Below are 23,430 nucleotides of genomic sequence, written 5' to 3' on the forward strand. Positions count from 1 at the left end.
TCAATTTATAAAATGCTTTTTTAAATAGATTGTTTCAAGCAGCTGGATGAAAAGTATCTTCAAAATTTTTCAGAGTTGACTAATATTTACTTTTGTGATTATCAATGTTCAGAGTGCCATTTCATATAAACATGTAGTACAAAATAGCAGTAGTACATTTAGGGCCCTTTCAGTAATTGCTAGAAATAATGCTTTAATGTCAAACCAAAATTCATTCAACAATTTTTTTAAAAAATGAAATTCAAATCAGTAAATGAAACAATGTGTGTGACTGATCATTCCTCGGGAGCCATCTACTTTCTTTTCTAAGGCAGGATCTCTCATAGGTTTGAAACTTGTCAAGCTGTCTAGGCTAGTTGGCCAAGAACCTCAGAGGTTGACTTGTCTGTATCTCCCCAGGACTTCCCAGTGCCACCACACCCGACCTTGAACACAGATTCTGGGGGCTGACTCAGGTCTTCATGCTTGTACAAGTATTTAGTCTACTGACAGAGCTATCTCCCCAGTCCTCAAACAGCATTTAAGAATGAAGCATTCTAACCATCTAAAACTAAATTAGTTTGTTATTTATCCTGAGGAAAGGCAGCTAAAAAAAAAAGGACTCTTTGTTTTCCATAACTGAATCATGCTTCTATAAGAATAAATTTGTATGTACAGTTAAAAACACCACAATTCTTAATATGAAATTATCTAGACTCTAAAACTAGGCAGTGTTCCCTAGTATTGCATGGTGTGACAGCACACGTTGTATGTTCAGAAACAAGGTTGTAATGTGCTCTCTCCAAATTCGATGAGGAGAGTAGCACTGTCAGAAACACTTCGGGTGTGTTACACGATAGATTTTGAATTTATTTTATTACTGAGTTCAGGTACCTTTTACTGTTGCCAAAAATGAAATTAGGCCTGTATTATCTTTCACCCTGCACAAAAATTAATTTCAATCAACCAAAGACTTTAATGTAAGACCTGAAGATTTGAAACTGCTATAGAAAAACATTTCAAAACATATAACTACATGTAAGGACTATCTGGAAAGAACTCTAATAGCACAGAAAGTAAACCCAAAGGGCTGTCAAATGCAGTTTACAAGACATTAAAAAGTGTCTGCAAAGCAAACAAACACCAGAAAATCCATATCATTCATCCAATAAATGGGCTAATTAAATTAATAGCTCTCAAAAGAAGAATACAAACAACCAATAAATATTTGAAAGTGTTTAACATCCTTGGCCAAATACAAATTAAAACTACTTTGAGAATCCATTTCATCCTAGTCAAAAAACTACAACTGCAAAAAGAGACGATGGGAACTGATAACCAGTGATGGCAAGGATATGTAGGCTGAGAGGAATCCTTACATACTGCCAACAGGAATGTAAATGTGTGGTCACTATGGAAATTATTACGAGGTTTCCCAAAAAAACTAAAAATAGCACTACCAAATAACTGAGCTACATCACTCCTAGGCATATACCTGAAAGATTCTGTGTTAGTTACTTTTCTCTTGCTGGAATAAACACCATGACCGAGGCATACAGAAGAAAGAAGTTATTAGGGCTTATGGGTCCAGAGGTGGGAATGCATGGCAGAGCAGTAGGCATGGCAACCAAAAGGAGAAACTGAGAGCTCACATCGTCAACCATCAGCACAAAACAGAGGGAACAAAACAGAAGTAGGATGAAGCCTTAAACTCTCAAAGCCCACATCCAGTTACATACTTCCTCCAGCAAAACATGCACCCAACCAACATTAACTGTTGGAATTTCTCATTCAAATCACCAGAGTCCCTTCCCTGGCCCCAACAATCTCGTAGCTATATCCTAAGGCAAAATGCATGTCGTCCAACTTTAAAAATCCCTATAGTCTTTCAGTCTTGAGATCCCTACTGTTGGTTCTTGATTACATCTGGAATCGACAAAAGCCCAGGCAGATAGGGAATACCTGTGAGGAAAGGAATTTTCTTGACTGGATCATTTGAGGTAGGATGATCCACTTTAAATAAGACCACACTTTCTGTTAACAGCCCGTATAAAAGGATATGGGAAAAGGAAGCTTTTGTTTTTGCCTGCTTGTCCTTGCTCTGCCTGGCAAATGCATTCTTCATGTTCTGAGGCATTCCTTTGCTAGTGTAGAACCTACATCTCCCAGATTCCACCAGACTCAAGACCAGCAACTCCCTAGGAATTCCTGAGGAATCTAGCACCAGATCAAGACTGCAGAGACACACAATCTCCTGGACTAGACTCTTGGCCTTTCCAGAAGACCACCATTTTTGAACTTGTCATACCACAGCCTGTAAGTCACTCTAAAAACTTCCCTTTGTTTGTATATATACATTTTTTTCATTCTATTGGTTCTGTTTGTAATGGTCTGTCCTGTCCCTTTAAGAGACAAGCCATGCCCACTCCCTTCCCCATCCACTGCTGAGGCAGGCAGATCTTCCTTCCTGCTTACAGTCTGAGCCCCTTCCTTTCCACTCTCCTGTCTCTCTCCCAAAGAGGTAGCTGCTGCCATGGCTCTTCCCCTCAACCCCCACCCTCTCTTTTTCTCCTTATCCCCCTTCTCCCTCCCTTCCTCTCTCCTTTCCCCTTCCCTTCCATAACCCACTAAATAAATATCCAACCTCACTCTGCATGGTGTACCTATACGTCTTGGTCTCTCACCTGCCATGGCTGTAGCTCCTTGTAGGACTGGCTGCCCCGCATAGGTCTCTCACTCGCCACGTGGCTCCCTGCCTGAAACTCACTGCCCCTTGGGGAAAGGCACCATTTTATTTTTACCATTATGGTGCTTGTGCCAGGCTCTTCACATTCCCTCCTGCCCATGGGCAGGCTGGCTGAGGACATGTGGAACCCTTGTAAGACTTTAAGACAATCCTGAAGCCATTTTTGACAATTCTGAATCCTCTCAGCCTCTGTGCCATAGTGCTTCCCCTCCTCCCCTGGGAACCAAGGACCTAACAGCTACACTCACACGTACTCAGTTTCTGAACAATTACCCATATACGTATGCTTTGGTTCGGTCCCCTGGGAAACGGGGTCAAAATGACCTCTTACCTCATCTGATCTGGCAACAGCTCTCCAGTCAATTATTGGTAATAGCCCTTTCAAATAAGCCAATCAGAATAGTCAAAGAACCCCCCTTGCTTCTGTGGCCCCTTTAAAAGTAGACTATACCCGCTATTCGAGGTCCCTCGGCTTCCCGAATGCTGGGGGACCATGTCATGACAGAATTAATAAAATCCTCATGCTTTTGCATCGGCTGTAATATATGAGATGGTCTCTGGGGACGACTCCTTCTCGGTGTTTGGACGCTAGAGTCCAACACCCTGGGCTCTAGAACCAGGTTTCTTTACAACAGCTCTGCACTCTATCTGCCTGAACACTGACCTCTAAGCACACCAGTAGCTTTGGTGGTGAGTTTTCCCCTTCTAGCCCCCAACCACAGCCTTCACAGTGATGGTTGAGCCCTTCGCTAACATTCATCTCTAGTTGCTTCCCATAGCTAAAAACATGACCGGGCTAACCAGGTTGGTCCTCCCACGTTAGCACTGCACACACTGTGTGGTGCATTCTATTTGGGGGCCCAGAGTCCCTCTAATTTTTCTTTCTCATTTCTTTTTCTTTTCTTCTGGACCACTTGTAAGTAGTTCCCGCAGTGAGAGACAGTGCAGAGCAGCCTGTAGCCTCTCTGGCTTCTGAGTAGCCCTGACTGGAACCAGTCAGGCTTTAACTCCCTACCTATAGAGAGAGGATGCGCTTCTATTGTTCGCAGGTTTTCATGTTTTCAGCTATGGTATAAACCCTCAAACTATGCTCCGCTGGTTTCCTGCAGGCTCCATTTTTCCTCAAACTATCCCTGCCACTGATACTGCTGCCAACAAAATCGGCCAGATCCACAAGGCAGCTGTTTTCAATTCCAGTCTTTGCTCCCCACTGCGGTTTATAGCATGGTGGTTCGGCAACAGGGCAGATCAAGCCTCTAGCTCTCTTGCTATTATGTTTAAAACTCTCACGGCTCAAAAAAAAAAAAAAAAAAAAAAAAAAACTGGCTTCTCCATATGACATGTGACTGCCACCATTTTGACTGAGGTCAGGTGACTTCACTGCCATCTTAAGTGAGAGTCAGGTCAGACGACCAAATCCCACCATCATTACTAAGGTATTCCCTGCCTGGTTCCCTGGTGTTGACTCTGCTGTCTCTATGTTTTACGCAGTGGCATGCCTTTGGTAGGGCCTACCAAAAGCATCAACTTCTCCCGATTTCTGTTCACTCTGTGTGTGTATGTTTATGTACATAACTTGAATGCACCTATGTGTACTGTTAAATGTTCTAATTGTCCATTGTATCTCATTATAGACTACAAAGCAATTAAGTTTCACATTTTTAATGGATATGTACTTTTTAAGTCTCTTACAGAAAATACTATATATGTAATCCAACCCTGATTTAAAATAAATTAAGATGTTCTTTATTATTGTCTATTCTGCCGTTAACCTTCTATTACAAGCAGATTTTTCTTCTTTCTGTCTTTTTACAAGTGTAAATCTTACCTGTTAAAAGTCAGTACAGTCAAGCTCAGACACAACTCTCCAGGCAGATTATATACTGTTGTTATACCTGATAGACAGCCCTCAACTGCTCAGAGATCTGGGCATTTAAATAATTAATTATTAAAAGACTTTTCATAACAAAAAGACAGGTTGGCTCCTAGCAGCAATACTCTATTTCCTCCAAAGAAGACAGAAGACAAATGGACACAAAACAATGTCCATCCACAATTTGTTTCAACTGCTAAACACTGGCCACTGGGAAACTGCCTTTCATCTAAACTGAAGATTTCCAGACATAGACAGAATCACTGGGATCAACATCCTAGCTATTCAGGTCAAGGTAGGCTTGTCTTCCTACAGATTTCTTAGCCCACAGGATCTTCTGGAGCCTGGCAGGTCCTGTGATAAACAGCAGAAGAAAAATATAACCCTCAGCAACCATGGAGGACCCTGAGGAGTAGCTCTATGTGCCAACCAAATAAGTTCTCTATCATTTTTTAATCAATAACTCAAGTAAAATTTTATCCTTCTTAAAGATCTCTGATGCAGTTTGACAGCTGAGAGATTTTGTCAGTTTAAAAGGACAACCTCACTAAACAAATTTTAGTAAAACACAAATACAAATTATTAAGGTGTGTAGCTACTAATTATAAAGGTGTGAGGACAAATACAAGTTAATCCAATTTCTCTCACACACTGCCTCCCATAGTCTTAAAAATACTTTTCGTTCTGCAAAAATATCTGTCACAGTCATTCTGACATAATATGTTACTGTTTATACAATACATATGTTTTTTAATATTTATTTATTATGTATACAATATTCTGTCTGTATGTATGCCTGCAGGACAGAAGAGGGCACCAGACCTCATTACAGATGGTTGTGAGCCACCATGTGGTTGCTGAGAATTGAACTCAGGACCTTTGGAAGAGCAGGCAATGCTCTTAACCTCTGAGCCATCTCTCCAGCCCTACAATGCATATGTTTAAAACTTATGTTTTCACAAACCCAAAGAATTTTGGTGAGTTCCAGAGAGCTGAATTGAAGTATCCACCTTAAACAGGTCAGATACACCCCTCTCAATTCCCTGGTCCAAAATATTTTTTTCCTAAACTTAAGTTTGTCCTCTGTTCTGTCAATACCTTAAACAGGTCTAAGAGACACCAGACATTTCCATACCACAAACACCAGACAGGAACAAGCAGATCAGCTATGCCAGGATGTGACCAGTACCCAGCTTTCTCAGCCCCCCTCCCCAAGACAATGCCCACAAATAAGCAGGAAGCAGTCTTAAGAATACATCGCCCCAATTCCTTTAACCTGTTGTACCTAACCTCCCACCTTTTTATTATATAAAAGAAATGAGAATGCAATGGTCTGTCCTGTCCCTTGAAAAGACAAGCCCCACTCCCTCCCTTCCTCCCTCTTCTGCTGAGGCAAGCAGAGCTTCTGCTTCCAGCCTGAGTCTCTTCCTTTCGGTCTCTCTCCCAAAAGAGGTAGCTGCTGCCATGGCTCCCCCCCCCCCTCTCTCTCGCGCGCTCTCCTCTCTCTCTCTCTCTCTCTCTCTCTCTCTCTCTCTCTCTCTCTCTCTCTCTCTCTCTCTCTCTCTCTCTCTCTCTCTCTAAGGATGCTTAAAAGAAATCCCACACTAGCTCAGAATTGAGAAATAGATGGTTATTTTTTAGGGGTAGACTCACAAATCAGAATCCTCTGTTTGAACGGTGATCAGAAACTGAATCCTGCAGCCCAAAAAGAGCAAACACATGCTCTACATGGGCTTATATAAGAGACCACGCCCCAGTGGGTGGGTAACCACTGGCTGTAAGACTTCCTACAGTACCCCCCTTTTGTTTAAATAAAGAGTTCTAAGCCTAATACAAAATTATATACAATAAGAACAAATATATTCAATAATTATCCTATCCTAACTAGTTTAAGTCTTATATGATAAATAACTTGGCCAAGTCATGAGAGGAAAGTAACTACAACTATCTAGTCTTCAACCCCATCGAAGATCCGAGAAGGGAAATAATATTAAGCAGGAAGTCCAATCAAGCAACTTCCAAAATGCGCAACAAAATACAGGGACAACTGGCTACCTGGGCAATCCCCAGAGTCTCATTTGCAATGTTGAAGCAACCAACTTTGGCTAAGGCGTAGAATAACTGACAGACCATTTTCAGAGGCAGGAAAATTTTCAAAACCATCTTATCCTGTCTTGGCAAGATTTGACAGTCCTACTTATCCATTTCCGGATACCATGTATTTTGTCATTTGTTGAGAAATGGGCATTTCTTTGACCAAAGGCCAGTTTTGCCAAGAAGAAAACAAGCTCCAAGTGGAATGTCTTCAGTGCTCACCATTCTCTCAGGAATAGAATGGTGCTGTCAAGAGCAATCATGTCTCACTTCAACAGAACCCTAAATTATTTAAATGTCATATTCTACAGCTCTTTGAAGTGGGTGAAGATTACCTATCTATGCAGAATATAATCTCTATATATCTAAAGATTAGTCTAACTATAAAACATATAGACAAACATAGATGTAAGGCTATCCCTAAATAAATAACCATCTATTTCTCAATTCTGAGCTAGTGTGGGATTTCTTTTAAGCGTCCTTCTTCAACTCTATGTTCTTTTCCCCTTCTCCCCTTTCCCCTCCATAACCCACTAAATAAATATCTAACCTCACTCTGCATGGCATGCCTATCCATCTCGGTCTCTCAACTGCTACGCAGCTCTGTGCATAGGATCTGTTGGCCCTCATGGCCCATGGGCCACTTGGGGGCTTCCAGCCTGGGAATGACTGCCTTCATGGCCCACCATGGTCTCATGTCCGCTGCCCACTACAGCCACTCAGGGAACAGCACCATTTAACTTAAACCATTATATTGTTTCTTTACAGAACCCTAATACAGTCTTAACACTGTTTAAAAACCTGAAGTCTCTTCTGGAACCCAAGGCCAGTAGTTCTCAATCTGTGGGTCACAACCCCTTGGGTGAGGGGTATCAAACAACCTTTTCACCTAAGACCATCCTACATATCAGATATTTACATTACTAAGGTGGTCTGAATAAGAATGATTCCCATAGGCCCATAGGGAGTAGCATTATTAGATGTGACCTTGTTGGAGTAGGTGTGGCCTTGTTGGAACAAGTGTCAATGGGAAGAATTTTGAGATCTTAGATGCTCAAGCCACAAGCAGTGTGGCATTCACTTCCTGTTGCAAACTCTCAGCAACCTCTCCAGCACTATATCTGCCTGCACACCACCATGCTTCCCTCCAATGACAATAATGACTAAATCTCTGAAACTGTAAGCCAGCCCCAATTAAACGTTTTCCTGTGTAAGAGTTGCCATGGGCCGGGTGGTGGTGGCGCATGCCTTTAATCCCAGCACTCGGGAGGCAGAGGCAGGCAGATCTCTGTGAGTTTGAGGCCAGCCTGATCTACAAAAGCTAGTTCCAGGACAGGAACCAAAAAGCTACAGAGAAACCCTGTCTCGAAAAAAATCAAAAAAAAAAAAAAAGAGTTGCCATGGTCATGGTATCTATTCACAGCAACAGAAATACTACCTAAGACAATTACGATTCCTAACAGTAGCAAAATTACAGTTATGAAGTAACAATGAAAATAATTTTATGGTTGAGGGTCACCAAAACATGAAGAACTATATTAAAGGGTTGTAGAGTTAGGAAGGTTGAGAACCACTGCTCAACGCAACCTCTTAATTGTAACCTCTGTAAAATCAGAAAGCAAATTAAATATATCCAACATACATTGACATTCCAAAAAGGAAGAATGCAAAACAGTAAGGAAAAAAAGGACTAAAGCAAGATCAGAACACAGCAGAACAAACACCAGTTGGAACCACTCCCATTCCAACTCCCACCCTCTCAGAAAGCCCAAAAAATGCTGGCTCCTCCCCCAGAACTACTCAGGTCCATGCCTACAAGGTATTTAAACTGCCAATGTTTTTTCCTGGTCTCCTCTCCAGTCTCATCTCTTAGGGACCAGGAAAATAACACAGGAATGTTTTGTCCAATAAACTTGGTCTTTTATTCTTAATTCACCTTGATTAGGATTACTGCATCAGTGGAGAGACTTAATATCAGGATACAGAAACCTTTCATCTTGGTGCACTGTAGTGATATTTCATTTGTATTTTAATAAATAAAACAGTCACCCTGGTCGCTCTACAGACCAGGCAGTGGTGACACACACCTTTAATCCCAGTTGCCACACTAGTTTGCCATAGAAACAGGGCAGTAGTGGTGCACGCCTTAATCCCAGCCTAAGAGAAGAATATAAGACAGGAGGAGACAACTCTCAGTCTCATTCTGAGGATTCCTGGAGGCAGGATCCTCATTTTAGACTGTAGTAGAAGAGGCTGTGGCTGGCTGTTTTGCTTTTCTGACCTTCAAGTCATCTTAAAGGGGATTGTAAAAAGGGAATCCCTAGAAACAATGTTTTGAATAAGCATAATCCAAACAAAACGCCCCTCCCATCTGGATTACGCAGAAGGTATGGCAAAGGCAGGCATTGGACTAATGAATGTAAACCAACAAGGGACAGTGAAGGTAACCATTTGCCAACAGGAAACTCCTTGAGGAGCCTCTAGCAGGTCCCCATACCAAATCAGGTTGAGTTTTTTCCTATGATCGTGGAGAAAACTCCTTCCCAGAGATATTAAAGAACCTAATGTCTATTGTAAGAAACCATACTTCTCTGGTGATAGAACAGCTATAAAAGAAAGAACAAAAAAAATCAGGAGAAACCATAAAGTTGAGTATTTTGATAAACTTCTATAAATGAACAAAGACCAAAATTAAAAATGCAAATAAATGACATTGTCACATGGTAGACACAGATGTGGATTTAACAATAATTTCACAAGAATCTTGGTATCCAAACTGGCCATTTCAGGATGTAAATGTTCAGCTTTTATGGACTGGAACTTTATCATTGATAAAAGAGCATGAGATGGGTCAAATATATAGGGCTAGAAGGACAGAGAGAAAAATTAAAGCCATATGGGGCTAACATAGCAATGAATTTATGGAGATATGATTTGTTACAGCAACGGAATACTCAGATTAACATTTCCCCAATCTTAGAAACAAACCATAAATATATGCTTCTGGGGAAAATATTGCAAGGTATTATATTTTGTATATTGTTGTTGTTTTTATTGTATATAATTTTTTCATATTAATCATAGCCTTCTTTTTTATTTTAGATAAATGGAGGAAATGTAGTAATATTTTGTTTGTACTCTAACAAATAAAACTTGCCTGAAGATCAGAGTTCAGAGCTAAGCCACTAGTTAACCATAGAGGCCAGGCAGTAGTGGCATACACCTTTAATCCTGGTGTGGGAGAATTGTCTGTATTCTGTCAATCACGTTTTAAATAAACACTGATTGGCCAGGCAGGAAGTATAGGCGGGTCAACCAGAGAAGAAGTAGAGGCAGGGTGATGAGAACAGGAATATGCTGGGAAGCAGAAAGCTCCCTCCGCAGTTCTGCCCAGACCACCAAAGAAGCAAGATGTGAGCTGTACCGCTGAAAAAGGTACCGAGCCATGTGGCTAACATAGATAAGAATAATGGGTTAATATAAGCTACAAGAGCTAAGAAGTAGCCTGAGCTAATGGGCCAATCAGTTTTATAACTTATAGAGATCTCTGTGTGATTTTCTTTGGGGCTTGCCAGCTGTGGGGAACTGGGCAGGACATAAACCCCAACAAGCAGGCCCCTTCATGTTACATAATCCCAACACTCAGGAGTCAAAGTCAGAAGAATTTCTAAGAGTTCAAGGCTACTCTGGGCTACAGAAGATTGATCCAGTCTAAGAGGGAAACAAAGCCATGTGGTAGTGGCTCTCACCTTTAATCCCAGTACTTGGTAGTACACACCTTTAATCTCAGCACTAGGGACGTGGAGAAAAGAAGGGATATGGCTGGGCAGAGAGAGAAATATAAGGTGGGAGAGACAAGTGTTCAGAAGCAGTCTGAGGATGCATATGCAGCCTGAGCATGCAGTCAAGGATTAGTAGAGAGAAGATTGCCCCTTCAGTCTGATGATTCTGTAGCACTGCTTCTCTGATCTTTCCAGCTTTCATCCCCTAATATCTGACTCTGGGTTTTATTTATTAAGAACAATCAGAATTTGTGCTACACCTTCCTGTCCCTTCCTCTTTTGGTACCTATAGTGGTATTTTATTTATGTTTTAATAAACAAAGCTTGCCTAAAGATCAGAGTGCAAAGCTAGCCACACTAGTCAGCCATACAGACTAGGCAGTAGTGGCACACACTTTTAATCCCAGCAGCAACATTAGTTAGCCAAAGAGGCTGGGCAATAGTGGTGTATACCTTTAATCCCAGCACTAGAGAGGAATATAAAACGGGAGGAGACGTAAGCTCAGGGTCTCTGTTTGAGTATGAGGTTTGGTGGAGAGCAGTGCAGTCTGAGGTTCAGTGGCTCACCCCTTCAGTCTGAGCACTGTTAGAAGTGAGAACTCTCTAGTGGATGACTGCTTTGCTTTTCTGATCTCCAGCTTGAACCCCAATATCTATCTGTGGGTTTTTATTATTCATGCTACAGGTTCCTCCTCTTGCCCCCACCCAGAGGCTGTGGAGGCAGTACACTCACCTCAGCCTGGTCTCCTATACCAAACTCTCACAAACCCCCAACTCACCCTCTTTGTTGACAGAAGCTTTCTTATAGACAGATCAGGAAACTGCCAGGCAGCATATGCAGTGGACTAAAACAGTTGATTGACCCACCTGCCAATGGGAACCTCTTCACAAAAGGCCAAATTAATTGCCTTGACTAGAGAGCTTCAGATAGCCAAGAGTTAACAGGATAACATCTATACTGATTCTAAATATGCCTTTTTAATAGCCCATACCCATTCTGTCCTCTGGAAGGAAAGGGGCTTCCTCACTACCAAGGGCTCTCCCATAGTTGACAGACTTCTCATAGTCAAGCTCTTTGAGGCCCTCCAGCTCCATGCAGAAGTGGCCATAATCCACTACCAGGGACACCAGTCCTACAAGGACCCATTGGCCTTAGGTAAAGCCAGGGCTGACTTAACAGCTCAGGGACTGGCCTTCAGTTCCACTGGAACAACAGAACATATTTTGTTTTTGATACCCTCCTACCAATCCTGCTAACAACCAGACAAGAGGGACTAACTCCTGAAAAAAAAGGGGGCCTTGCAAACAAAGGATGGATGATTCTTCTTAAATAATTTCATCCTCCCTCAGGACCATCATTTCAGACATTCACCAGACCTTATATATAGGCCCCAAAGCTTTGTTCCAATTCTTAGAGCTCTTCTTTGTGCACATGCATCTTCAAATTTGTATTTTACAGGCTCACTCCTGCCAGATGTATGAAGACCAACCCGCAAGGGGCTTTCCAAATACATCAGCCCCTGCACCATCTTTGAGGCAGGTTAACTTTACCCACCTGCCCACTCATAAAAAGTTTCACTATCTTCTAACTCTTGTTGACACCTTTGCAAGATGGCTAGAAATGTTTCCCACCACCAGGGAGACAGGAGATATGGTGGCTCAGGTACTCCTGAACCACATCATCCTTTAGTTAGGCACGCCAGATTAACCAAACAGACAACGTGCCAGTTTTCACTTCCAGGCTCACAGAGCTCTTAGCAGAAGCTCTCAGCATCTCCTGCAAGTTCCATATCCCCTACCATCCACAATCCTTGGGAAAGGTGGAGAGGGCCAACTGACATTAAAAGACAACTCATCAAGTGCTCCATTGAACTCAGGTCACTTGATTGCCCTTCTCAGTATGATCCTTACATGCCTCTGGGCCACCCCACCCTTGCCTACAGGCTTAAGCCCTTTTGAGCTCCTTTACTGGAGGCCCTTCCTTGTCAATCACCACCACCCACTGGCCAGGTACCTATTCTACCTCTTCCTTCTGAGGCGTCTCCATTCACATGCTGACAACTATCTCCCTGACTCCTAACACCCACCTTCCATACCAACAGAGAGGAGTCAGACTTGACCCAGCACCCATATATCCATAAAGGTTGAGATGTTTTGTTGTGGGGAGGCTGCTAGTTATTCCTGGCCACTTAGCCCTGAAATAATCACAGAAAATGTATTAATTAGATCACAGCTTGGCCCATTAGCTCTAGTTTCTTATTAGCTTACTCTTACATATGAATTTAAACCATTTCTATTAATCTGTGTCTCGCCATGTGGTTGTGGCTTACTGGCTAAAATTCCACCTGGTGCACGTCAGCAGTGGGGCTACATGGCATCTCTCTGACTCCACCTTCTTCTTCCCAGCAATCAGCTTAGTTTTCCCCGCCTACCCGCTCCCTGTGCAGGCCCAAGACAGTTTTCTTTATTAACCAATGGTATTCACAACATACAGAGTGGAATCCAGCATCACCTCCCCTTTCTGTTTAAATAAAAAAGGAAGGTTTTTAACTTTAACATGGTAAGATTACATATAACAAAACAGGTAACTATAACTATCTATTCTTCAACTCCATCAAAGACTCCAGAAGGATGTAATATTACCTAAGTAAACAGCAAATGCATTGTAAGTAACTTCCAAAACTCTAGAATTGACAGGAACATCTCGCTACCTGGACAATCACCCAAAGTTCTGTAATGTTGGGGCATCCATCTTCAACCTATTGGCCCATAGTATCCAGCAGACTTTTCCATGAAGCAGGAAATTTCAAAGACAGTTCTGCCTATATTAGCAGTTGGTCAGTCACTTTCTTCTGTGTCCTGCAGAATGTCTGGCAGATTTTTTTCATGAAGCAGGAACCCTAAGGACTATCTCACCTTCTTTAGGCAGCTCCAGCAGTCATCTCTCTGTGGGTCGTGTGCAGTCATCAAGCAGGCCACTCAAGAGCAGTTTTTTGCCCAAATGGCTAACTAACTCCATAAGAATCCTCTTCGATGCCCATCTTCTTCTTGAAGTAAGTGGTGCTGCCTGGAGCAGATATGTCTCACTGTCATGAAAAGTCCTAAATTCTTAAAACATTAGATACCTCTGGAGAGATGGCTCAGTGGTTAAGAGCATTGCCTGCTCTTCCAAAGGTCCTGAGTTCAATTCCCAGCAACCACATGGTGGCTCACAACCATCTGTAATGAGGTCTGGTGCCCTCTTCTGGCCTTCAGGCATACACACAGAAAGAATATTGTATAGTAAATAAATAAATATTAAAAAAAAAAACATTAGATACCATATTCTGAAGACCTCTGAAAGATTTGAAGAATACCTATCTAACTGAAATATATCTCTATATATCTAGAAAACCTAATTACAAACTTGACTTAACCTATATTTCTTAATTATATATTAAAATTTGAAATGAGCTATACAAACACAATACCTTAATCAAGAGCATAAATATACGTATACACAGTATTAACAAAATTGACCTTAAATTTGTATCAATAAACCAAGATCCATACCAATGCAATTCTCTATAGCATATCCCCACTTTAAATGTAAAGAAACATTTATAAACAAAATTTGGGAATATGAGCATAGTTTTTTCTCTCCAAACTGCTTTAATGCTTTTTGTTGGACAAAGTAATTTTTTGAGTGGAGTTCAAGGTGATCTTTCATGAGATTCTGGTCCATCAAACCACATTAGTCTGGAAGGATTCCACAGGTTCTCATCCTCCATGGAAACAAAAGGACCTTTTTTCCAAAGCAACATATCCTTAGATCCATATTTTGAAATCAAGATACCTTTAAAGTATATATGTTGGTTTAGCTTAGCAATCCCCAGAATCAAATGTCTCTCTGCAGTCAAAAAATTCAAAGAAAACACAATAGTATACATAATCCAGACTCTCTTTGCATAGTCTATCTTTACATGGCTTATTTTTCTTTACTTCTTTTAATCTATGACTGTCTGTACTCTTTAAAGACTTTACTTTTTTTTAACCATTTACTTCTTTTTATGACTGTCTATATTTTTTTTTCTTCTCTCTCCCAAGCCTACGTGCATTTATCCAACACTGTGAACCATTTAGAGGTCTTTTCCATCTGGATTTGTCTTTATTGCGTTATCTGTAATTATTTTCTGACCAGAAGCACTTCTTAAAATGCCAAGCCCTTCTTATGAACTTAAACAGCACCACTGCCAGGGGAAATACGATACTGCCTGTTGCCCTACCCAGTCTAGCATGGCGGAGCTGCTTGCCGCCTCTAAGAGCCATGCACAATGCCCCATCTCTAGACACACAGCAGGTCCATGTTGCCAACAAGCAAGTCATAGCACGTTTCTCACAAACCCTACTCAATGGCTCCATCTCCTGAAAGAGCCAGAGGTTGCGCTGGCAGCACATCCCAGAAATCTGGCATTCCAAACCATGGCTTTTTTCCTGCTACTGCTGAATCAGGAAAACCTCTCTTAAAGGAGCTGCAGCATGCCGCCAGTAAGTAAAGCCCATTTGGGAATGTAAATGTGGCTAAAGTTTGTTTTTTAGTGTCTAGAATTCCTTTCCAAGCCCTCTCAGGTTTTAAGTGGATTTTAGTTGGCCACATGGGCACCAATTTGCTGTGGGGAAGCTGCTAGTTAGTTCCCAGCTGCTTAGCCCCAAAATAATCACACAGAAACTGTATTAATTAAATCACTGTTTGACCCATTAGCTCTAGTTTCTTATTGGCTAACTCTTACATATTAATTTAACCCATGGTAATCTTCATATCACCATGTAGCTGTGGCTTATTGGCTAAAGTTCCATCTGGCATCTGTCTAGGGGAGGACTACATGGCTTCTAACTCCTCCTCCTTTCTCCCAGTATTCTGTTTAGTTTTCCCTGCCTAGCTCTGTTCCCCTATAGCTCTGCTATAGGTCCAAAGCAGTTCCTTTATTAACCAAGGATAGTCACAGCATGCAGAGAGGAATCCCACATCAAGGTTTAAGTTGGAAGCTCTGCTCCAGCCTCACTGTCCCCCATTCCAAACCCCACTCCCTCTCAGAAAGCCCACCAAGTGCTGGTTCCTTCTCCAGAGCTATTGGAGAATGTGCCTACAGGGTATTTAAACTGCCTCCTATAGAGCAGTCAAGTGGTCATTCTAGTCTCCTCTTCTGATATCATCTCTGAGTGCCAGGAAAATCACCCAGGAATGTTTTGCCCAATAAACTTGGACTTTTATTCTTAATTCGGCTTGATCCTGCTTACTGCCATCAGTAGAGAGATTTAACATCAGGGTATGAAAACCTTTCACCAACAAAACTTAAATGGCACCATGCCCCTTGGGCTGTTTCCATTTCCTGTATAAAGCTTTCCTTCACAGAAATCTCATGACTCTGGAGTTCTTGAGTTCTCCACAGCCAGTCAGGCTTCACTTTTACAGCTTAATACAACAGCTTCTCACAGTCTCTTGCCCTCTTATGGCCTCATGCAAAGACTCTCTCCATACACTGCCTAGCCTCCGTAGCTCTCTAAAACAGAGGCTACAACTCTTTCACACTTAAAGCCATCAGCACATGGATAACACTGCCAAATTTTGCTGCTAGCTTGGGATGGAGCCTGGGCTCCTTAAACCACATTAGCAGCAGTTTTTAGTTGTTTTGTAGGAATAACTACTCTCTTTCACGGGGACCACTCCCTTTATTCCAATGCACAGGATTCTCCTGAATCTTGATCCTAATCTCCATCTCTTTCAGCACAAGCCTTGGCCAAAATTCAGTTTAGTGGTCCTCTTTCTCTTAAAACTGAACATTTTGCATTTCTTTCTTCCCCACTTACTCTTTTTCTCTTAAGATCTGCGTAACAGTCATTAATAACAACCCTGCCAGATCCAATATCACACATTACTTTGAAATTCTCTCTGCCAGAGAAATCAGCCCACTACTTTTTAATTTAGCCGACAAGTTCTTAGGATAAGGGCAGAAAGCAGCCAGACTCTTTGCCAAAATATCATAGGAATGGATGGCCTCTAACCTGGAGGCTAATACTGTTCTTCTCTGAAATCACTTGAGCTGATCTCCATAGTTCAACTACTCTCAGCACTACTGTCTTCCAAGTTTCTACTAGGACAATCCAAAAGCTCTGAAGATAGCTTTCAATTGCTTTTCTAATCCAAAGTTCCAAAGTCTTCCAAATTCTCCAAAAAAGCATGGTCAGATTCCTCACAGCAGCAGCCCACTCTCTAGTATCAACTTCTGTGTTAGTTACTTTTCTGTTGCTGTGATAAAACACCATGACCAAGGCAACTTACAGAAGCAAGAGTTTGTTTGGTTTAAGGTTCCAGAGGGTAAGAGTCTGTCATGGCAAGAAAACATGGCAGCATGCAGTAGTTAAGAAGGCCAGAACAGGAAACTAAGCACTTATGTCCTCAAATGACATCATGAAACAGAGAGAGCACAAGAAGTAGGGGCGGCCTTTTACAGTGTTACCAACTGTGATCAATTGTTCCAATGACCAAGCCTATGGAAGCATTTCTCATCCAAGCCACCACAGACTCTTAAAATCAACACACCATTTTTTGAGATTTTCATACATACATTTATATATTTTGGTCAAAATCATCCCCCTCCTTCCCTCCAATTTCATCCCTATCCCTATCATCACTTTTCCCTCTCAATTTCATGTGTTTTGTTTTGATTTTTAACTACTGAGTTCACACAGGGCTGCCTTGTGTGCACGGTTATAGAACCATCCACAGGGACAGTTGTTAACCTCTCAGGGACCACATCCCTAGACAAAACAGACTCTCCATCCCTCAGCAGCCATCAACTGCCAATGGCTCCTTGAATGGGGGTGAAACTTCACAAGCTGGAGTTTTGGCTGGCTTGAGCTCATGCAGGTCTGTGCAAGCAGTTACAGCCGTGTGAGTTTAAGCACAGGGGCTGTCACATGCAGCAAGGATTGTTTTGCTGCAGATGTTCACTACCATTAGGCTCTTAAAATCTTTGCACAGCCTTAACAAACAAATGTAACAAATTCACTGCCTCCATTCTCTCTAGAAAAGTCTTTTAATAAATTCTCAGTATGTGCCACTAGTAACTAAAAATCACATAAACCAGTGGGAGTTAAGGAAGTCAGGCCAGGCATGGTAGCACATGCTTTTAATCCAAGCACTCTGGAGGCAGAGGCAGGTGGATCTCTGTGAGTTTGAGGCCAGCCTTGTCTACAAAGTGAGTTCCAGGAGAACCAGGGCTGTTATACAGAGAAAACACTGTCTCAAAAAACAAAAAAGTTGAAACTATGAAAATGAAGACAAATAATCAGACAAGTCACAAAAAAAAAAAGAAACTTTAATATAAATAGGTGGGCCATGTACTCAAAATGCTTTACATTTATCTTATAAAATAATATAAAATATTTAGGATAAAACAGGTCATTTTTATTTCGTTTATATTATTTTTATTAAAATGAGTATCATCAGCCCTAACAATATTAATTTTGTTTCACTGTACATATATAGACATGATCTTCGTGACTGTAGGTTTCACATCAACTGATATATACACACACATACACAAATGATAGGAATTCTCCTGAACATGCTATCCCGCTTACACATAACAAATCTCTGGGTCAGGCTCTATAATCCTATCATACAGATAAGACAAGTAAAGCTTGGAGCAATTAAAGAGAAGCACTAGCACTAATTTAGGTCTGACTGTCAAGCTCCTTCCTTTATCAGTGGTTCTCACCCTTTTGAATATTGCATCCCTTTAATACAGCTCCTCATGTTGTGTGAGGAACTGTAATTTTGCTACTGTTTGAATCATAATGTAAATATCTATGTTCTCTGATGATCTTAGGAGACCCCTGTGAAAGTGTCATTCAGTCCAAGAGGTCATGACCCATAGGTTAAGAATCACTGACCTTCACCTTTGTCTTCTGCATTTTCAAATATCTTAGTGGGTACTATAAACAGTAGTTTATATAATATCTACTATGTCCTTAGTAGGTATTATAAACAGTTCACATCTAGAATTTTTCATTTGGTTCCTACTGTTGCCTACTTTTCAAGGCCTTGGAAAACACCCTGCCTCAGCTTAGTATATGCTCAATGACTAAGACCTACTTTTTGGTAAAGCAACTCAACAGAGAGGCAGTGTGTGAAAGCAGAAATTCTGGAGCAAGACTGTCTTAATCCAAGTCCCAGCTCCACAAGATAATCTAAACATGGGCAAATTACCTATTATCCTTTACCTACAGTCTGGATATAGTAATAGTTGCTAGCTCACTGACTGGTGTTGTGATTAGCTGAATTATGTTACTTAAAGTAGTATTTACATCAGTATACACCTATAACAGAAAATTATGCTCTAAGTAAGCCACATAAAATCAAATAAATCACATAAGAGAAAAAGGAAATTCATAAAACTAAGACAAAAATTACTGTATACTACAATGATTTTGGGTTCTCAGGCTTTTTAAGTAGTCTTAAACACTGTAAAAGGAAGCCTCTACTGTTTATTAGGCTAGACTTCAGGGTACCAAAAATCAACAAAATACTACTTCTATTCTTGAACTTCCCTCTGGAGGACAGATGTGATTATAGTGTATTTGGTTAGGATGATGATAGAAGCAGATGTATAGAGAGCACTAGAGGGACATTATGTTCAGGGCCAAATTACCTCCAGAAAAAAAAAATCCAAAATTTACGAGCTACAATACAACTTTTTAAATTTATGGTACTAAGCACATATAAGAAAATCAGTCTGGCCAGGCCATGGTGGCACACACCTTTAATCCCAGCACTTGGTAAGCAGGGGCTGAGTTCACGGCAAGCCTGATCAACAGATCAAGTGCCAGGACAGCCAGGGATACACAGAGAAACCTTATCTGAGGGGGAGGGGGGGGACAAAAAAGAAAAAATAAAATCAGTCTGATGGGTGTAATGATGGTTAAAAAAAAGAGGTTGTAAATGGGGGGGGCAAGGGAAGAGAAGGAAGAGAAAAATTATATAAAAGTATTTTAAATTAAAAAAACAAAAAGGAAGAAAGAAAAGCAGTCTCCTAGTTATAATAGAGAATCTTAAAAAAAAGATTCTGTCCTTAGCTTTCCATGTGTTGAAAGACACATACACACACAAAAGCATGTCTTGGGGCTGGAAAGACAGCTTAGCCATTGAGAGCAAGGACCATGCTTGTGAGAACCTGAGATGGTTCCAGCATCCACATCAAGTGGCGCAGAACTGCCTGGTACTCCAGCTTCAGAGGGGTCTGAACTGTATTATGATGCATATGCATAATATTTAAAATAATAATAAAACATCAATTTAAGTTAAATAACAACAAAAGCAACAATTCAATAGATATCACAATACAAATATGTGATTAGCCACCATGAGGAACATAGTCAACCAATGTTCAAAATAAAGCCAAGGGATCCAAGACAAATTGTATATTTCTTTTAAGCCTGCAGGCAGAGGTATGTAGATATATAGATATACTACAAAAACATTTTAAAAATAATAGTAAAGCTTTTTATTTCTGTGTACATAGACCATCTTAATCTATAAAAATATATGCAAAAAAATCTTCAAAACTGTTTCAAGAGTTAAATATTTTTAATGAAAGAATGTGCTACTTAAGGAAATCTTACTATGAAACTATTGAAACAAATACTAAATTCATTGAAAAATAAATCTGATACATATTACATATTTATTTATATCTGGCTTAATAAAAATGAGGTCCATCTAAACCATATGATCAAACAGCATCAAGAAGTAAAGGGACTAGCCAGTGTGAAACTCCTGATGGGAAGTAATACTAAGCACATGGCATCATTTACCAGGTATTCTTGTTCTTGGACTCTTTAAAACTAGTTTACAATCAACAGCTAGTTTAAGTGGGGCAGAGAAAAGAGCCTGTACTTGATTCCACCGGAAGGAAAATTTCTGACAAATCCAGAATGTGGGTCATTTCTCTCTTCCTCTCTCTCTCTGAAATGTCACTTTACAAAGAGGGGTTGGGTAGTCTAAATTAGAAGAAATCAAAAGAGTTAAACAAATGCAAAGAATAATCTCTGATGAGTTGCTGGTTGGGCAAGAAATGCTGTGCACAATGGTCTAGAAGACCTTTTCAGGACAATTGGGGAGATATAAATATATGTATATTAAATTGCACTGAGGAGATACCAGAGAGATGGCTCATCAGTCAAGGGCACCGGCTCTAGCAGAGGACCCAGCACCCACATAATGGCTCACAACTACCTATAACTTTAGTTCTAGGAGATTTGATACCCTCTTTGGACCTCCACTGCCACCAGACATGTGCACATACACATAAGTTTGTTTGTTTGTTTTTAAGATTACACTAAGGAATTACCATGTTGAATAAAATGAACAATAATATATTTTACCCATGTGAAAAAGTGTCCTTGTTTTTAGATAAAGCAAGCTGACATATCAAGGGTAAAGTGTCACACATCAAGAGATTAGCTTCAAACGGTTCACCCAAAAAGAATAGACATTTACAAACAAAGCAAATACAGCAAACTATCAACAAATGTTGAATGGAGAAGATCAATACATGGCTGTTTAGCACTGACAGATTTTCTTTATGCTTAAAGTGTTTTCATGATAGAAAGCTGGAGAGAGGGGAACTAGAGAGCTTAGTTTCCCAGACGGTGAAAGACGTAACCTAAAAGCTCAAGTGCAGAAAGCACAGTGCACTACCACAGTGCAGTACCTACTAATATGGGTTTGTCCCTTTGGCAGCAACTAAGGAGCAACACTCCACCTAAATCACCACCTAAATGATTCAATCTTAATATGTAATTATTTAAGATAAGCCCCTTGACAGCTAGTTCCCTCAAAACAGACAAACCAGGGGCATGACTAGGCAACCACTCTGCAGTAATACCAAATTCAACCTACTTCAACAAATGTTTGTATTCTAACCAAACAGCAAAACAGTCTGCAAGCAATTTACCTGTTAACGCTGTAAGTGTAACCTCTTCCCTAAAGGTTATTACAAAGACAGTCAACTTGGGGCTGGAGAGATGGCACAGTGGTTAAGAGCACTGGCTGCTCTTATAGAAGACCCAGGTTCAATTCCCACCACCCAGATGGCAGCTCAAAACTGTCTGTAACTCCAGTTCCAGGGGATCTGACACCCTCACACAGACATAACACAGGCATAATGCCGATGCACATAAAATAAAGCAAGTAAGTTTAAAAAAAAAAAAAAACTTTGCAAAGACAGTCAATTATGAGTTTCCTTCAAGGTGTAATACACCAGTGAAATTTGAATACTATAATTGAGTATTTGTGGTTACATAAAGCTTCAATTACTCTAGAGAAATTTATCAGTATTTTCTTCTGTAAAGAGCTCCTGAACGGCTTACTAGCTAATCACACACTACAGTGTGGTACTAAAAGGAGAATTTTCTGTCATCTAGGAGAATTTTCTGTCATCTTATTAACTGGTTAGTAGCATTTTGCATAGGTACATAAATCATGACAACAAATGACTACTTCCTGTAACATTCTACACAATGACTTTTGACATTAAACTCTGAGGTACTGCATAAGATAATACAAAATCACTAAATATTACCACATAATCCAGCAACAAAGTTTGCAATAAGGAATTCTCGAGCAAAGAAAATAACCTGTGAGTTCCCCGTATATCACAACAACAAAATGCAAAACTAAAACATAACTCAAGAAATATGAAGTCTTATCAGGTATTTCTTCTTTTCAGTAAGCTGGCAAATTTGTGTTTTGTACAGTTCAAACACATAAAAGGATGCTCAGAGCCACTTTTTCACAAGTAATGTCTTTGAAAATTAAAATGACTGAGGACAAGGCTGCAATCAAATACATCCAACGAGGTAAGTCAAAAAGTGTAAACGCTATCTACCCAGGTGTTTAGCATTTTCAGCCGGGGCAAACTATTCAGCCAACCTCATTCTCTAACGCACTTATTTTTGCAAGACGGAGAAACGCAGTCCTCAGAAACAAATCTGCATCTGTGAACCAAGGGCTTCCTCGATGACCACTTCCATGACCTTGGGAAGTTACACCTTTATCTCGCTGAGCCTCAATTTTTCATTTTTATAGCTGGCTGACTGCACACTCGTCTTGTGGAGCTAGGAAGACGAGACGAGTTAACATAAAAGTACAGGTGTGTGTGCACCTCGAGAGCTGGGCCACCTCTCCAAGATAAGGGGAAGCCAGCCACCTTCATCAATAACCTACCGCACCGACAACCCAAAGACTTTGGGGACTAAAGGCACCTCGGTGCCAGCTTCCTCTGCGATCAGCTGATTGCAACCTTCTGGTTAGAATAAAATCCCCGCGGAGTACGAGTCTGACAGTTTCCCAGCCCACATCGCACTGACCAGGAGGCTCTGAGGTCAGCCCTAGCCTAGCAGGGCTATCCGCCACCCCGACCCCCCTCCAGTGGAATTCCCGTCTCTGGGCCCAGTCGCACGCTGAGCCAGAAGCACTTACCGGCCGCTGGGCGGGGATCGCGGAGCCGAGGGCCGAGAGGAGGCCACCGAGCTGGCCCCTCCGCCCCCGCACGGCCTGTCACCGCGCCCCCCAGGAGCGGCGCCTCACTGGGCCCCGGAGGCCCGAAGGGACGCAGCAGAAACCGGGCGCGGGCCGGGGAGCAGGCCCAACCTGCTTCACATGGGGCAGCGGGCGCGCGGCCCGGGGCCTCTTTACCGCTTCAGGATAGCTGCAGCCCCGGGGCCCGCGGGGTAAGCTGGGCGATGAGGAGGAAGCCACGGGCCCGCGTCGTCGGGGGCCGGAGAAGCAGCGAAGCGGAAGCGCCGACTCTGCCACTGGATCGTCCGCCGTGGGTCGTCTTTGTCGCCGGCTGCGCCACCCGCGAACGCCGCGCCACCCTCGCCAGGCGATGCAGCTGAGGACAGCCGGGCCG

The 23,430-nt window shown here is 41.5% G+C and overlaps 1 protein-coding gene across 2 annotated transcripts in view; it reads right to left on the reverse strand.

The window, feature by feature from the left end:
• Nucleotides 1–23,144, reverse strand: part of Map3k2 (mitogen-activated protein kinase kinase kinase 2) — an 82,222-nt gene extending 59,078 nt beyond the window's left edge. For both annotated transcript variants that reach the window (XM_050134936.1, XM_050134937.1), the window contains exon 1: nt 22,998–23,144. The gene's annotated coding sequence lies outside the window, so the exon portion shown is untranslated. The remainder of the gene's footprint in view (nt 1–22,997) is intronic.
• Nucleotides 23,145–23,430: the final 286 nt, after the last annotated feature.

Source organism: Alexandromys fortis, unplaced genomic scaffold (assembly GCF_014885135.2).
Source record: "Alexandromys fortis isolate MF-2015 unplaced genomic scaffold, M_Fortis_MF-2015_v1.1 scaffold_25, whole genome shotgun sequence".
NCBI lineage: Eukaryota > Metazoa > Chordata > Mammalia > Rodentia > Cricetidae > Alexandromys > Alexandromys fortis.